Below are 17906 nucleotides of genomic sequence, written 5' to 3' on the forward strand. Positions count from 1 at the left end.
GGCGTGGCGTTGCGGGCCTGCGGATGTGGGACGGCGTGCGCCTGCGCACCAGCTGGTTTTTCTCCTTGGGCGGTTTCGCGCACGCCCCCAGCGCTGACAGGTGAGTGGGGCTGTCTGTCCCTCAGTACTTCCAGGGGTTTTCCTACGCAGAATTTTTAAAACGCAGCACCCCTTGGTCCCGGCCTTGACATTATTTCTAGGGATGGATTGACAGAAGCGAATCAGTTTGGGGGAAGGGGAGCTAATGGAAATGACTTCCGAGTTTTCCCTCCGCGGGCCCAGGTTGAGCAGGCTTTGCCACCACGGAGAGCCCCAGTCTCCCTGCCGTGGCTGGTTTCCCTCACATGCTAAATAGACTCACGTGGGCCCCAGGAGTAATGCCTGTTAGTGACTGCACTGTGGATGTTCACCGGGGCTCACGCGGGCCCTAATGCATTTTCGGTGTAGAGACGCGCCCTACCTGGCCCATCGGGCTGCGTGGTCCGGGGCGCGTGGGAGGCCGCCCTGGGAGCAGAACGCTGGGGCGGGGTCGGGGGCTATTCTTGACCTGCCTCTTCCAAGCTCCCCCTGTCTGGTGCACTGAGGGTTCCGAGGAATGTGACGGGAACCCAGGAGGCTGCGGGAAGTCTGCTGGGTCCCGAGGGAAGCCTTCGGCTCCTACCGTCCGCTACTTTCTGCTTCCACACGGGAGGCTGTCACCTGTCATCTCCTTCCCCACTTAGATCATCCTTCCGTGGTAGATTTTACATCTTCAGGCCGGGTGCGGTGGCTCACGCCTGTAATCCCAGCACTTTGGGAGGCTGAGGTGGGCGGATCACCTGAGGTCAGGAGTTCAAGACCAGGATGGCCAACATGGTGAAACCCCGTCTCTACTAAAAATACAAAAATTAGCCGGGTGCGGTGGTGCACGCCTGTAATCCCAGCCACTCAGGAGGTTGTGGCACGAGAATCGCTTAAACCCGGGAGGCGGAGGTTACAGTGAGCCTAGATCGTGCCACTGCGCTCCAGCCTGGGCAACAGAGACTCTTGTCTCCAAAAAAAAAAAAAAAAAGATACCGCTTGGCATCTGGAAATGTCTGGGACGACCTCTAGAATTAACCTAGCTCAAACCTCTGTTCCCAGATCAGTTTCATCCTGAAAGCTTCCCTAGGGATGGATCATCAAGTCCTGGGAAACTGGACATAAAATGCCCACTACTTAAATAATGATTTCCCATACGTAAGTTTTAGTGACCCGAGTTATAAATGTTTTTTAAGGAGGATTTCTATCTATGCAATGAGGGGAATTTTTCAGGTTCCTGGTTCTCTTTCTATAAATGGTGTTTTCATTACAATACTAAGGGAAAGTTTTGTACGTTGAAATTAAGTTACCATAGAATTTAATAACCAAGGTGATTATTAAACTGATTGAGGGTTGGTCTTTTCCCCCATTGCGTATGCAGTACTTTCTTGGTAATCATTTCACACAAGAAATTTTCTTTTACGACAAACCTTCATTGTTATGCTGGGAATTAAGTGCTTTGATTTTTTTTTTTTTTTTTACCCCAGGGAAGTGCTGGGGGCGGGGCAGGGGGTGAGAATTTTAACAGAATATTGGAGAGACAAAATTTTTCTACCGTTCATATATATATATCTAGTTGAATTATTTCAAGATTTCAAGGTCAGTATTGTCCCCATTTTATAGGTGAAGAAATAGGCCTAGAGGTACTAAACTTTACAACTTCAGGTGAGCAGGAGATAAACAGGTAGGATTCAAGGCTTACCAGTCTGATTCCTGTTAGAAGAAAAACTTCAGCTGAACTAAATTTAAAGGAGTTAAACTGAGCAGTGAATGACTGGGCAGCCCCCAGAATCACAGCAGATTCAGAGAGACTCCAGGGATGCCTCGTGGTCAGAACAAATTTTTAGACAAAAAGAGGGAAGTGACGTACAGAAATCAGCAGTGAGATACAGAAACAGCTGCATTGGTTACAGGGGGGCGTTTGCCTTATTTGAACACAGTTTGAACAATCAGCAGTGTATGACTGGTTGAAGTATGGCTGCTGGGATTGGCCAAGACTCAGCTATTGTTACAGGTGCGTACTCCTAAATTAGGTTTTCAAGCTTGTCTGCCTATTAACCTAGGTTACAGTTCGTACACAAGGACTCAAATACAGAAGTACAGAGTTCTTCTCAGGCCATATTTAGTTTGCTTTAACACTGCCTCTCAAATTCTTTCTCTTATAATTAATGCTATAATCCTCTTAAACATGCTCTCAGTTCAAAATGCAGATTTGCCCTTTTTTGTGTGTTTCATTTATCTCCACATTGGATATAAGCTGCCATAACGCATGTATAGACAATAAAATATAATAGAATTAGTTGTTATAAAGTAAAAATTTTGCTCAGAAATATTATTAAAAGAAGTACATGTATTATATATGTAATAAACATTTAGGCCATTCAAGTCAGTCACATCTTCAATGAAAAGCCAGACACTAAATGGCCGTGAATTGGACATTACTATAGAGAGGCAGAAGGGCCATAGTCTTTCCTGGCTGGAAAAGTAATTTGCTGGGGCGCTGCCTGGTGCACTTTGCCCCCATCCTAGCAACTCGAGTGTGCTCAGCAGAATGAAGTTAGCAAAACTGGTTAGCTCCTGAAACAGACTTCCCTGTCTTGGCAGATTAACACCATCCATGAGCTCACTTTTCCTTCTGATATCTGGGATTCTAATATCCATTCATTATTACTTTCAAAGGAATTATCCTCTCTTTTTGAAAAGCACAACGTTAAAGATGTTTTGACACTCTTTCACAGCTATCGCTTTAAATAACAATCACAAATAAAGCCAAAAATAGTTTCTCAAGGTCATTTATCTAAGTCAAAAGCAATAAGAAAGAATGACTACTTCAAAAAAAGAGTCTGTGTGCTTCCAAGACATGCCAGGAACTCGAGAACTGAGAACAATAATGTAAAGCTTGTGTTTCAGAGTTGAGATTAACATTATGCTTAAGATTTCTTTAATGTTTTTTATGCCAGCTAGACGTCTTCTGTTAGTGAATTTCCCATTCTGTACTGGGTCATACGAAATGAGTTCTTAAAAACTCATTAATCAGTTATTAAACAAAACATTTTTCCTTAGACTAATCCAAACCACATTTGTGATCTTTTTAAAAATCAGAAACATTAACAAAAACTCATTTTTCTAAAAATTGACATATTTCTGGAGCCTTGACCAATTCATTATTATAATTTTGAGTAACTAATAGTGATTGACATTTATGTAGTGCTTATTATTGCCAGGCACTGTTCTAAGTGTTTTTTAAAAATAATTTAGTCTTTGTAACAACTATGTGAGGGAAAAACTATCCTCCACTTTACAGATGAGGAAGCTGAAGAAAAAATAAGAAATGTACTCAAAAGTTGCACAGTCAATGAAGGATGAAGCTAAATTCAAACAGACATTCTGGCTCTAGGGTCTGTGTTCTTAACACTCTGCAAACTGCCTCCTAGGGTGTTACATTTAAAAATACATTCCTAGGTCTGGTGCGGTGGTTCACGCCTGTAATCCCAGCACTTTGGGAGGCCGAGGGATATGGACTGCCTGAGCTCAGGAGTTCGAAACCAGCCTGGGCAACATGGTGAAACCCTGTCTCTACTAAAAACAAACAAAAAAATTAGCTGGGCATGGCAGTGTGTGCCTGTAATCCCAGCTACTTGGGAGGCTGAGGCAGGAGAATCGCTTGAACCCAGAGGCGGAGGTTGCAGTGAACCAAGATCGTGCCATTGCACTCCAGCCTGGGTGACAGAGCAAGACTCTATCTCAAAAAAAAATAAAAAAATAAAAAATGAATATACATTCCTAATTTGTATTTGTCTCCTTCTATCCCCTTACCTCAGAGACTGACATTTAAATTTACTTGGCATGAATTGTGCTCATTTAATCTGGATTTCCTGAATTATAAGTTATATTACCTAGATTGAACAACCAAAAATAAACAAGGAAAATAACGACAACCTTGTAACTGCAACAGACTGCCATTAGTTGGTTCTCTTAGCGGTGCCTTTGAATATTAATATTTTGCAGGTTTGTCCTTAACAGGCTGTCTCTACCGGAAAAAAAAGGATATTTAGTACTTTTTTTCTTCTTTTTCTTTTTTTGAGACAGGGTCTCACTCTGTTGCCCAGACTGGAGTGCAGTGGCACCACCACGCCTGGCTAATTTTTTGTGTTTTTTTATAGAGATGGGGTTTCACCATGTTGCCCAGGCTGGTCTTGAACTCCTAGGCTCAAGGGATCCACCCACCTTGGCCTCCCGAAGCGCTGGGATTATAGGCATGAGCCACCCTGCCTGGCCTATTTAGTACTTTTTTTTTTTTTTTTGAGACAGAGTCTTACTCTTGTCGCCCAGGCTGGAGTGCAATGGTGCGATCTCGGTTCACTGCAGCCTCTGTCTCCTGGGATCAATCGATTCTTCTGCCTCAGCCTCCTGAGTAGCTGGGATTACAGACGCCCGCCACCACAACCAGCTAATTTTTGTATTTTTAGTAGAAATGCACTTTGGGAGGCTGAGGAGGGCGAATCACCTGAAGTCAGGAGTTTGAGACCAGCCTGGTCAACATAGTACTTTTAATTGCTAAGACAGGTAAACCAGGTTGGAGACTTGGAAAATGCAGAGACTTGGCATTAGGAAGAAAAAGAAGCTGGGGTAAAATAAAGGAATTTGAAAAAGGTACAAAAGAAATAAAAATAGAACAATTTTTTAAATATTTAAAATGAAGAAAAAGCAATAGCAAGTGCTACATAAAAAAGGTCTCAGAGAATAGAAAATGTGATTTACCAAAAACTTTCAACCTAGAACTGTACCTTATTCTGCTTACCTTCCATGGAAAATAAAGCAGACTGTCATAAACCAAGGGGATTTCTGTGATCCCTGCCCAACCTCAAGTTCTCTTACTCAAAATGCAAGTACCCTAGTGTATTTCTAAGTACCTTTTCCTTGCCAATTTAGATTCTAAGTACTACTGTGGCAATAATTAGCGAAAATAGATACTGAGGATACAAAAGGGAGACAAAGCAAAGGTCAAAACCAAAGTAGCTTTTTGCATTTTCAAAAGAAATAAAGGAAGATGAGGACAAGTAAAGTTCGTCCTTGGATCTATGCTCCTTATTAACAGGAGGGCATTTAAACCTGTGACTTTGTAGAAAGGGCTGATGAGAAGTGTGTACAAAGTTTTCATGGCCAAAGATAAGGCTACATAATCTGGTATTATGGGAGAAAGGCTGGAAAACACTTAGCTGTGCCAAATAGTTCAAATAAAAGCTTCCCAAAGCATCTCAAGCATTCAAGTGATTCTGTGTCTTTGAAGTACAGTAGGGGTCAAGGAGCAAGAAGTCACCATCTCCAGATTATAAAGTGAAAAAGCACTCGACATTTGCAGAAAGGACCAGACAGAAGAAAAAAACACTTCTGGGTATATATAATATCTGCAACCAAACAAAATTATAAATATTTTGTTGAAATTGTGAGAAAGACCCTAAAATATTTCTAGTAACAAGGAAGGTCACATGGATTATTAAAATGTACCCAACATTACTAATTTAGGATAGATACAATGCCATTCAGTCTCTATAATTTTATTTTTGTGAATGTAAAAATATTTATAAAGTTTTTCAAAAGGCTCCACCTATAGTGACAATCCCTTCAAACCTATTTTCTCAATAATGGCCCTGCAGATGAATATCCCTGGGACTGTCAGAAACCTGGCTTTTGTGTTGAGAAGGAACTGCTATACTTCTGTTAAAGCAAGTGTGTCTATGGTTGTAGATATGGTGCTGGATAGAATTAGTGTAGTTCTGGGGACAACTGCTAAGCCACTATGCTTTACAGATTCTGTAACCTGAGTCATAGGGAACGTGGGACTACTTAAAATTGTTGGTGAAAGTTTATGAAACTCTGGATTGTTTGAAAAATGCTCAAAACAAAAAACAACAAAAAAAAAGAAACAACCCTATGAGAGTTGGGTATGATAGTACATGTGTGTAGTCCCAGGTACTTGGAAGGCTGAGGTGGGAGAATCACTTGAGCCCAAGGGTTCAAAGCTGTAGTGAGCTATGATGGCACCTGTGAATAGCCACTGCACTCCAGCCTAGGCAGTGTGGCAAGACCCCATTTGTAAAACAAGAACAAAAACGTGAAATAACTTTGAAATACCAAGAGTTAGTGAGAAGAAGCTCCAGGGATATGTTTATGGCCAAGAGAACTTTAGTGTAGCAGAATAGATTTGCAAAGAATTGAGTATAATTAAAATACTTTTTTCTTATTTTTAGCTATTCCAAACTTTTAACCAAATCCTTTTTTTTTTGAGACAGAGTCTCACTCTGTCGCCCAGGTTGGAGTGCAGTGGCGCGATTCGGCTCACTGCAAGTTCCGCCTCCCGGGTTCACGCCATTCTCCTGCCTCAGCCTCCCGAGTAGCTGGGACTATAGGCGCCCGCCACCATTTTTTTTTTCTATTTTTTTTTCTATTTTTAGTAGAGACGGGGTTTCACCGTGTTAGCCAGGATGATCTCGATCTCCTGACCTCGTGATCCGCCCGCCTCAGCCTCCCAAAGTGCTGGGATTACAGGCGTGAGCCACCGCGCCCGGCCCAAATGCTTTAAGAATTATTTTACATCCCTTCTTAAGTAGGTAAACTTCCTGTTTGTAGATATCATGTCTTACATCTAATGCAGATATCAGTCCACATCAAACATTTAATACATTCTTAAAAAAAATATGTGAAGCCTTGGAAAGGAAGAGAGAAGTTAGGAAGATACTTTAATTTTTCCAATTTCTTAGGAAAAAAAGGAAAATTCCATTTTATATGTTCTTAATTCAGTGATGTCTGCTATATAGTGAGCACTCGGTAAATATTTATAAAAACAACAAATGAACGAAGCCCCCCAAATAAGTAAATATGTTTGTTTTGTTTTGTTTTTTGAGACGGAGTCTTGCTCTGTTGCCAGGCTAGAGTGCAGTGGCCCAATATCGGCTTGCTGCGACCTCCACCTCCCAGGTTCAAGTGATTCTCCCATCTCAGCCTCTCGAGTAGCTGAGACTACAGGTGCATGCCACCACGACCAGCTAATTTTTGTATTTTTAGTAGAGACGGGGTTTCACCATGTTGGCCAGGATGGTCTCGATCTCTTGACCTCGTGATCCACCCGCCTTGGCCTCCCAAAGTGCTGGGATCACAGGCGTGAGCCAACACACCCGGTCAAGTAAATACATTCTAATTACACCTCATTTCATCCACAACCCAGAAAGTAGTATGTAAACTGAATTCTTAGAAAAACATTTCCACGTTAAATGCACTAGGGCAGGTTGCCGTATAAAGGAATTCTATAAACAATTTTTTTTTTTTAAGAGATAGGGTCTCACTTTGTCACCCAGGCTGGAGTGCAGTGGTACAGTCATAACTCACTGCAACTTTGAACTCCTGGACTCAAGCTGTCATCCTGCCTCAGCCTCCCAAGTAGCTGGGACTAAGGTGCCTGCCACCACGCCTGGCTAATTTTTTAAATTTTTTGTAGAGATGGGGGGGTCTCATTTTGTTGCCTAGGCTGGTCTTTAACTCCTGGCCTCAAGTGATCCTCCTGCCTCAGCCTCCCAAAGTGCTGGAATTACAGGCATGAGCTACCGTGCCCAGCCACAGATTTTTAAAAAATAACAGTTTTATTGAGATATAATTCACATATCATAGAATTCAACCTTTTAAAGTATATGCTTAATGGTTATAGAATGAACCATTGGTTTATAGAATATCACTGAGTTGTACAATTGCCATCACCCCAAAAATAAACTTAATATTACTAGCAGCTACTTTCCATTCCTCCCTACTCCAGCCCCTGAAAACCACTAAGTTACTTTCTGACTCTGTGGGTTTACCTATTCTGAACATTTCATATAATTGGAATCGTACAGTATTTGGTCTTTTTCATTATCTAACTTCTTTCACTTAATATGACGTTTTCAGGGTTCATCCATGTTATAGTATCTATTCCTTCCTAATACTTTATTCCTTTTTATGGTTAAATAATATTCTACCATATGGATATACCATATTTTGTTTATCCATATATTTATTGATGGACATTTGGGTTGTTGCTACTATTTGGCAATTATGAGTAATGCTGCAAGGTTTTTGAGTGAACATATGTTTTAAATTCTCTTCATTGTATATCTAGAAGCAAAATTGCTGGATCGAATAATGACTCTATTGTTTGAAGAACTGACAAACTTTTTCAAAGTGGCTGCGCCATTTTACAATCCCACTAGCAATGTACAAGAGTTCTAATTTCTCTACATTCTTGTCAGCACTTGTTATCGTCTGTCTTTTTTATTTTAGCCATCCTGGTAGGTATGAAGTGTTATTTCATTGTCTTTTTGATTTGCATTTCCCTATTGACACACAATGCTGAGCATGTTTTCCTGTGCTTAGTGGCGATTTGTATATCTTTTTTGGAGCAATACCTATTCAGATCCTTTGTCCATTTTTAAATTGGGATATTTTTGTTTTTGTTGTTCTTGAGTTGTAAGAGTCTTGATATATTCTAGTTATAAGCCACTTATCAGATAAATAATTTGCAAATATTTTCTCCCATTCCATGAGGTGTTTTTTTACTTTCTTGCCTTTGAAGCACAAAAATTAATTTTGACAGAGATTTATTTATCTGTTTTTTTTTTGGTCACCTGTGCTTTTGGTACTTGTGATGGTTAGTTTTATGTGCCAACTTGACTGGGTTAAGGGATGCCCCATAGCTGGTAAACATTATTTCTGGGTATTTCTGTGAGAGTGTTTAAATGAAAGATCAGCATTTAAATCAGTTGACTGAGCCAGGCATGGTGGCTCACACCTGTAATCTCAGCACTTTGGGGAGGCTGAGGCAGGTGGATCACTTGAGGCCAGGAGTTCAAGACCAGCCTGGCCAACATGGCGAGACCCTGTCTCTATTAAAAATAACAAACAAACAAAAAAATAGCTGGATGTGGTGGTGGATGCCTGTAATCCCAGCATTTTGGGAGGCTGAGGCAGGTGGATCACTTGAGGCCAGGAGTTCAAGACCAGCCTGGCCAACATGGCGAGACCCTGTCTCTACTAAAAATACAAAAAAATTTGCTGGACATGGTGGTGCATGCCTGTAATCCCAGCTACTCGGGAGGCTGAGGCAGGAGAATCACTTGAACCTGGGAGGTGGAGTTTGCAGTGAGGTGAGATCACTCTACTGCCCTCCAGCCTGGGTGACATAGTGAGACTCTGTCAAAAAAAAAAAAAAAATCAGTAAACTGAGAAAGTTGATTTGCCCTCACTCATATGAGTAGGCATTATTCAATACATTGAGGGCTCAAATAGAACAAAAAGGTGAGAGAAGAGCAAATTCCCTTTCCCCCTTCTGGTATGCCATCATCTTCCCTCAGCCATCAGTGCTCCTGGCTTGGGCCTTTGACCTTGGAGACTTACACCAGCACGCTCCCCCTCCTCAGGGCTCAGGCCTTAGGGCTTGGATTGGAAGCCACACCAGTGACTCCCCTGGTTCTCAGGTTTTCAGACTGGAACTGAATTACACCACCAGCTTTCCTAGGTCTCCAGATTGCGCACAGCATATTGTGGGACTTCTCAGTCTTCATAATTGAGTGAGCCAATTCCCATAGTAAATCTCCTCTTATATGTCTGTATGTATTTTATTGGTTTTTTTCTTTGGAGAACCCTGACTAATCAGTGTTATATCTAAGAAACCATTATTTAATCCAAGATCAGAAAGATTTACTCCTCTGTTTTCTTCTAGGAGTTACATGCTTTTAGTTCTTACAGTTAAGTCTTTGGTACATTTTGAGTTAATTTTTGCATATGGTATGAAGGAGTTCAACTTCATTCTTTTGCACATAGATATCCAATCGTCTCTGCACCAGTTGTTGAAAGGACTATTCTTTCCCCTGTTCGATTGTTTTGCCACCCTTGTTGAAAATTATACAAGACTTTTTATAACTTGAATTAACAAAGATTTTGACTACAAAGAATAATCATTCTTAGTTTAATCTTTGTAAATAGGGATAGTCAGAAATCATACCAAGATTTTGAAAATACCTGTATGGATGATTTATGGTTGGAAATACCACTGTGAGTTTTTCTATTGACTATTCATTTTATAGTTACTTTTGTAAAAGCCAGTAGTAAAGCCGGCCAGGTGCGGTGGCTCACGCCTGTAATCCTAGCACTTTGGGAGGCCGAGGCAGGTAGATCACGAGGTCAGGAGATCGAGACCATCCTGGCCAATATAGTGAAACCCCGTCTCTACTAAATATACAAAAAATTAGCCGGGTGTGGTGGCACACGCCTGTAGTCCCAGCTACTTGGGAGACTGAGGCAGGAGAATGGTGTGAACCCAGGAGGCAGAGGTTGCAGTGAGCCGAGATGGCACCACTGCACTCCAGCCTGGGTGTCAGAGCAAGACTCCGTCTCAAAAAAAAAAAAGAAAAAAATTGTTTTATGGCCTCAAGATCTTTGGTTTTTTTTTTTTTTTTTTTAGTATTTTATTTGTTTTAAGGATTCCTACAGAGTTAGCTAACATGGTCCATGTTCATTTCAAATGTATAAATCACCCACTTCAGTATTTTAAGTTTATAAAAATCTTTAAATGTGTAAATCAAAAATAAAATTCTAAGACCCCTTCTTCCCCCAGCTGTCTGGACTCCCTCTTCTCAGCCAGAGCACTCCAAAGTTAGCCTGAAAAACTGGTTCAGGCCATGATGGGAAGAGGGGGATCAGACATGCATCATTATGCCCTTCTCCTTTTTGGAATTCAGGAAAAGCTGACCAGCATTAACATCGACACAGACCTTAAGTCTGATAAGAAACATTTACAATCTATTCTGAAACCTGCTACTTGGAGGCTTCATCTGCATGATAAAACTTTGGTCTCCACAACCTCTTATGTAACCCAGACAGTTCTTTCTATTCATAGTAACTCTTGCAACCAATTGCCAATCAGAAAATTTTTTTCTACATGATCTACATGTAACTGGACCCCCCACCCTTGGAGTTGTCCTGCCTTTCTGGACCGAACCAGTGTATATCTTAAATGTATTTGATTGATGTCTCATGTCTCCCTAAAATATATAAAACCAAGCTGTGCCCTGATCACTTGGGCACATATCATTAGGACCTCCTGAGGCTGTCTGATGGGTGCGTCCTTAACGTGGCAATTTTGAGACGGAGTCTCGCTCTGTTGCCCAGACTGGAGTGCAATGGCATGATCTCGGCTCACTGCAACCTCTGCCTCCTGGGTTCAAGCGATTCTCTTGCCTCAGCCTCCCGAGTAGCTGGGACTACAGGCATGCACCACCACACCTGACCAATTTTTGTATTTTTAGTAGAGACGGGGTTTTGCCATGTTGGCCGGGTTGGTCTCCAACTCCTGACCTCAAGTGATCTGCCCACCTTGGCCTCCCAAAGTCCTGGGATTACAGGTGTAAGTTGCCATGCCTGGCCTGCAAAATAAACTTTCTAAAATGACAGAGTCCTAGCCAGAGCAATCAGACAAGAGAAAGAAATAAAGGGCATCCAAATTGGTAAAGAGGAAGTCAAACTATCACTGTTTGCTGATGATCATATGCCTAGAAAACCCTAAAGACTCATCCAAAGAGCTCCTTCAGCAAAGTTTCAGGATACAAAATTAATGTACACAAATCAGTAGCTATACACCAACAGCGACCAAGCTGAGAGTCAAATCAAGAACTCAACCCCTTTTATAATAGCTGCAAAAAAATCACATACCTAAGAATATACTTAACCAAAGAGGTGAAAGACCTCTACAAGGAAAACTACAAAACACTGCTGAAAGAAATCATGGATGACACAAACAAATGGAAACACATCCCATGCTCATGGATGTGTGGAATATTGGGAAAATGACCATACTGCCAAAAGCAATCTACAAATTCAATGCAATTCCCATTAATACCACCATCCTTCTTCACAGAACTAGAAAAAACAATCCTAAAATTTGTATGGAACCAAAAAAGAGCCTGCATAGGCAAAGCAAGACTAAGCAAAAAGAACAAATCTGGAGGCATCACATTACCTGATTTCAAACTATACTATAAGGCCATAGTCACCAAAAACAGCACAGTACTGGTATAAAAACAGGCACAGGCCAGGTGTGATGGCTCACACCTGTAATCCCAGCACTTTGGGAGGCCGAGGTGGGCAGATCACCTAGGTCAGGAGTTCGAGACCAGTCTGGCCAACATGGAGAAACCCCATCTCTACTAAAAATATAAAAAATTAGCCAGGCATGGTGGCACGTGCCTATAAACTCAGCTACTCAGGAGGCTGAGACAGGAGAATTGCTTGAACCCAGGAGGCGGTGATTGCAGTAAGCCAAGATCACACCATTGCACTCCAGCCAGGGCAACAGAGCAAGACTCCGTCTAAAAAAAAAAAAAAAAAAACAGGCACATAGACCAATGGAACAGAATAGAGAACCCAGAAACAAAGCCAAATATTTATAGCCAACTGACCTTTGGCAAAGCAAACAAAAACATAAAGTGGGGAAAGGACACCGTATTGAACAAATGATGCTGGGATAATTGGGAAGCCACATGTAGAAGAATGAAACTAGATCCTCATCTCTCACTTTATACAAAAGTCAACTCAAGATAGATGAAAGACTTAAATCTAAGACCTGAAACCATAAAAATTCTAGAAGAGAATATCAGAAAAACCCTTGTAGACATTGACTTAGGCAAAGACTTCATGACCAAGAACCCAAAAGCAAATGCAACAAAAACAAAGATAAATAGATGGAACTTAATTAAACTAAAAAGCTTCTGTACAACAAAAATAATTAGAAGAATAAATGGACAACCCACAGAATGGGAGATAATTTTCACAATCTATACATCCAACAAAGGACTAATATCCAGAATCTACAAGGAACTCAAACAAATCAGCAAGAAAATAAACAAACAGTCCCATCAAAAAGATGGATGTGGTGAAAAGGGAACACTTTCACACTGTTGGTGGGAATGTAAACTAGTACAGCCACTGTGGAAAACAGTGTGGAGATTCCTTACAGAACTAAAAGTGGATCTACCATTTGATCCAGCAATTCCACTACTAGGCATCTACCCAGAGGAAAAGAAGTCATTACAAGAAAAAGACACTTGCACATGCCTGTTTATAGCAGCACAATTCACAATTGCAAAAATATGGAACCAGCCCAAATGCCCACCGATCAACAACTGGATAAAGAAAATGTATATATATGCACCATAGAATACTACTTGGCCATAAAAAGGAATGAAATAATGGCATTTATAGCAACCTGGATGGAATTGGAGACCATTATTCTAAGTGAAATAACTCAGGACTGGAAAACCAAACATTGTATGTTTTCACTCACAGGTGGGAGCTAAGCTATGAGAACGCAAAGACATAAAAAATGATAAAATGGACTTCGGAGACTCAGGGGAAAGGGTGGGAGAGGGGTGAGGGATAAAAGGCTACACATTGGGTACAGTGTACAATGCTCAGGTGATGGGTGAAATTTAAAAATCCTGAAGAAAAAGGTTATTTTAAAATAATGTAAATTTGCTAATTAATTCCATGATAATATCCTTCACTTTAATGAGATTATTCTCATTTTCTGGCACTTACAAAAGAGCTCATTTAACTTTTCAATATATTGAAAAGATATGTCATATAATTTTACAATATTTTAACTTCAGTGTTTAATTCTTCATTGAACCAAAAAATTCTACAATAATGTCAAATAGTGAACAAAGTCTTAAAATAACTTCCTTTGACAAGCTTAGAGAAGCCATTCAAATTTCAAATTATTTTTCATTATCATTGCACAGTTTTGAAATCTATTATCTATTATTCATAGATTTTTTTTTTCTTATTTAAAAATTGGGGTAAGGCTGGGTGCGGTGGCTCATGCCTGTAATCCCAGCACTTTGGGAGGCCGAGGTGGGTAGATCACCAGGTCAGATTGAGACCATCCTGACCAACATGGTGTAACCCTGTCTCTACTAAAATATAAAAAATAAGCTGGGAGTAGTTGCAGGCATCTGGAATCCCAGCTACTCAGGAGGCTGAGGCAGGGGAATCACTTGAACCAGGGAGGTGGAGATTGCAGTGAGCCAAGATTGTGCCACTGCACTCCAGCCTGGCAACAGAGTAAGACTCTGTCTTAAAAAAAAAAAAAATCGGAGTAAAAAATATAATTATTCACACCTGTTAGGCAGAATAATGACCCCCAAAGATCTCCACATCTTAAACCACAGAACCTGTGAATATATGGCAAAAGGGACTTTGCAGATATGATTAAGTCAAGGATCTTGAGATGGAGAGATTATCTCAGATTATTCCTGGTGAGCCCAATATAATCAATCACAAGGGTCCTTATAAGAGGGAGGTAGGATGATCAGATATGTAATGATGGAAGCAGGGGTTGGAGTGTTGTGGAACAAGGAATGTGGACAGCCTCTAGAACAAGCTTGTCCAACCTGTGGCCCACAGACTGCATGTGGCCCAGGATGGCTTTGAATGTGGCCCAACACAAATTTGCAAATTTGTAAACTTTCTTAAAACATTATGAGATTTTTTTTTTTTTTTTTTTGAGATGGAGTTTCACTCTTGTTGCCCAGGCTGGAGTGCAATGGTGTGATCTTGGCTCACTGCAGCCTCTGCCTCCCAGGTTCAAACGATTCTCCTGCCTCAGCCTCCCAAGTAGCTGGGAGTACAGGCATGAGCCACCACGCCTGGCTAATTTTGTATTTTTAGTAGAGATGGGGTTTCACCATTTTGACCAGGCTGGTCTCGAACTTCTGACCTCAGGTGATCCACCCACCTTGGCTGGGCGTGATGGCTCATTCCTGTAATCCCAACACTTTGGGAGGCCAAGGTGGGTGGATCACTTGGGGTTAGGAGTTCCAGACCAGACTGGGCAACATTGTGAAACCCCGTCTCTACTAAAAATACAAAAATCAGCTGGGCATGGTGATGCATGCCTATAGTCCCAGCTACTTGGGAGGCTGATTCAGGAGAATCGCTTGAACCTGGGAGGTGGAGGCTGCAGTGAGCTGAGATTGCGCCACTGCACTCCAGCCTGGTCGACAGAGTGAGACTCCATCTCAAAAAGAAAGTAAAGGAATAAAGAATGGCTACCCCTTAGACAGCAGCCCTGAGGGCTGCTGGCTGCCCATTTTTATAGTTATTTCTTGATTATATGTTAAACAAGGGGTGGATTATTCATGCCTCCCCTTTTTAGACCATATAGGATAACTTCCGGATGTTGCCATGGCATTTGTAAACTGTCATGGCACTGGTGGGAGTGTAGCAGTGAGGACGACCAAAGGTCACTCTTGTTGCCATCTTGGTGTCGGTAGGTTTTAGCTGGCTTCTTTACTGCAACCTGTTTTATCAGCAAGGCCTTTATGACCTGTATCTTGTGCCGACCTTCTATCTCATCCTGTGACTTAGAATGCCTGTCTGGAAATGTAGTCCAGTAGGTTTCAGCCTCATTTACCCAGCCCCTATTCAAGATGGAGTTGCTCTGGTTCAAATGCCTTTGACACAGCCTCTCAGACCCACCTTAGACTTCTAAACTCTAGAACTATAATATGAGAAAACTGTGTTGTTTTTTGTTTTGTTTTTACATTTACTGGTTTATTATAAAGGATATTACAAAAAATACACATGAAGAGATAGGTAGGGCAAGGTATGCGGGAAGGGGTGCGGAGCTTCTATGGATGCACCTCCCTGGATGCACCACCCTCCAGAAACCTCCAGCTATCCGGAAACTCACTGAACCTTGTCCTCTTGGGTTGTAATGGAAGCTTCATGACATCAGCATTCCTTCCCCCAGGGTATAGGGTGGTACCCTCTCATGAGAAGGTCTTAAGATCTATAATCAGACAGGTTGGGGAACATTAGAGTGGAAGGAGGGTGGGAGGTCAGAGGCCTGCCCCTGAGTCTTAACCCACCATATATGTGTGTGTATATATATATATATATATATATATATATATATATATACACACACACACACACATGCACATATATAAATAAATAAATATATATATATATATATTTTGAGATGGAGTCCCACTCTGTTGCCCAAGCTGGAGTGCAGTGGCACAATCTTGGCTCACTGCAACCTCCACCCCCAGGGTTCAAGCAATTCTCCTGCCTCAGCCTCCCAAGTAACTGGGATTATAAGTGCGTGCCACCATGCCCAGCTAATTTTGTATTTTTAGTACAGATGGGGTTTATCCATGTTGGCCAGGCTGGTCTCGAACTCCTGACCTCAAGTGATCCACCTGCCTCGGCCTCCCAAAGTGCTGGGATTACAGGTGTGATCCACCGTGCCCAGCCCTAACCCACCCAATATTCTAACAAAAAACTGTAACAAGCACTATGGGAGTTGGAGCCAGGAACTGTGGACAAAAACCAATATATAGCGTAACACCACACGCCATCCTCTGGTTTTCAACCATGGATCCTTTACATAAAATATATGTTTTATTAATGATTATGTATACATACATACGCAATCATTAATAATCAATCCAGCCCATTATACTGTTCGAATGATTCCCAGAATGAGGCCACTCGGGTTTACAGGTTTCCTCTCAATCTTGTCAGGTTCCAAAAGCAGAAGTGGCCTCGGTAAATACACAGCTTCACCTTTTCAGGCATCTGGAATAATTGAGCTAAGAGAAAATGTCATCTCTTGCCCTGAGACTCTTTTGACTTGTTAATGTGATATTGAATTTTCCTCAATTAATAACTCATTTATTTATTTGAGAGAGGTTCTGGCTCTGTCACATAGGCTGGAGTGGCATGATCTCTGCTTACTGCAGCTTCAACCTCCCAGGCTCAAGTGATCCTCCCACCTCAGCCTCCTGAGTAGCTGGGACCACAGGTATGCACTACCATGCCTGGCTACTTTTTGTTTTTGTTTTTTGTTTTCCTGTAGAGATAAGGTCTCCCAATGTTGCCCAGGCTGGTCTTAAACTCCTGGGCTCAAGCAGTCCTCCTGCCTTGATCTCCCAAGGTTTCGGGATTAGAGGCATGAGCCAATGTGCCCAGCTTTATTTATTTATTTACTCTCAGCTATTATTTTTCCTTCTGTCCATTAATACCCAAACCTTTTCACCTTTGGAAGGGACATTAGAATCACCACTATGCTGGTCTAGATTACAGGTAGCAATACAAGTCTAGCAAGTATCTCCTCCTCAATACAGGTCTAGCAAGTATCTCACTCCCATTCACATAGGGTAAGGTTACACAGGTACAGAACTAGTGAGCTCTTTTCAACACCAGGCAATATAGCTGCATTCACTCTTAGCCCCAATTTTGCTAGATGGGGTGAAGGCACAATCCACGCCCATCTGCCCTTAGAAATTTTGACATAGCTTTAAAAACATAGGCTTTTTTGCCTAGAACTCACCCTTGCTGTTCTAGCACTTGTAGTTGCAGCTGTGGTCTTGGGACCACCGCATCAGGTAGGGGAGAGAAAAAAAAATTTTTTTTTTTTTTTTTTTTTTGAGACAGAGTCTCACTCTGTCGCCCAGGCTGGAGTGCAGTGGCATCATCTCGGCTCACTGCAAGCTCTGCCTCCTCGGTTCACGCCATTCTCCTGCCTCAGCCTCCCGAGTGGCTGGGACTACAGGCGCCCGTTACCACGCCCGGCTAATTTTTTGTATTTTTAGTAGAGACGGGGTTTCACCAGGTTAGCTAGGATGGTCTCGATCTCCTGACCTCATGATCTGCCTGCCTCGGCTTCCTGAAGTGCGGGGATTACAGGCTGAGCCACTGTGCCCAGCCGAGAAAAAATTTTTTGAGGTGATTTTGAGAAGAAAGAAAAATGTATT

The 17906-nt window shown here is 41.7% G+C and overlaps 1 protein-coding gene across 1 annotated transcript in view; it reads left to right on the forward strand.

Moving 5' to 3' along the window:
* The first annotated feature begins 50 nt into the window (after positions 1–50).
* The window catches only part of TRIM13 (tripartite motif containing 13), a 76572-nt gene continuing 58716 nt past the window's right edge, over positions 51–17906 (forward strand). Inside the window, exon 1 of the mRNA XM_055096794.2 lies at positions 51–100. The gene's annotated coding sequence lies outside the window, so the exon portion shown is untranslated. The remainder of the gene's footprint in view (positions 101–17906) is intronic.

This window comes from Pan paniscus, chromosome 14, assembly GCF_029289425.2.
Source record: "Pan paniscus chromosome 14, NHGRI_mPanPan1-v2.0_pri, whole genome shotgun sequence".
In the NCBI taxonomy this organism is placed as follows: domain Eukaryota; kingdom Metazoa; phylum Chordata; class Mammalia; order Primates; family Hominidae; genus Pan; species Pan paniscus.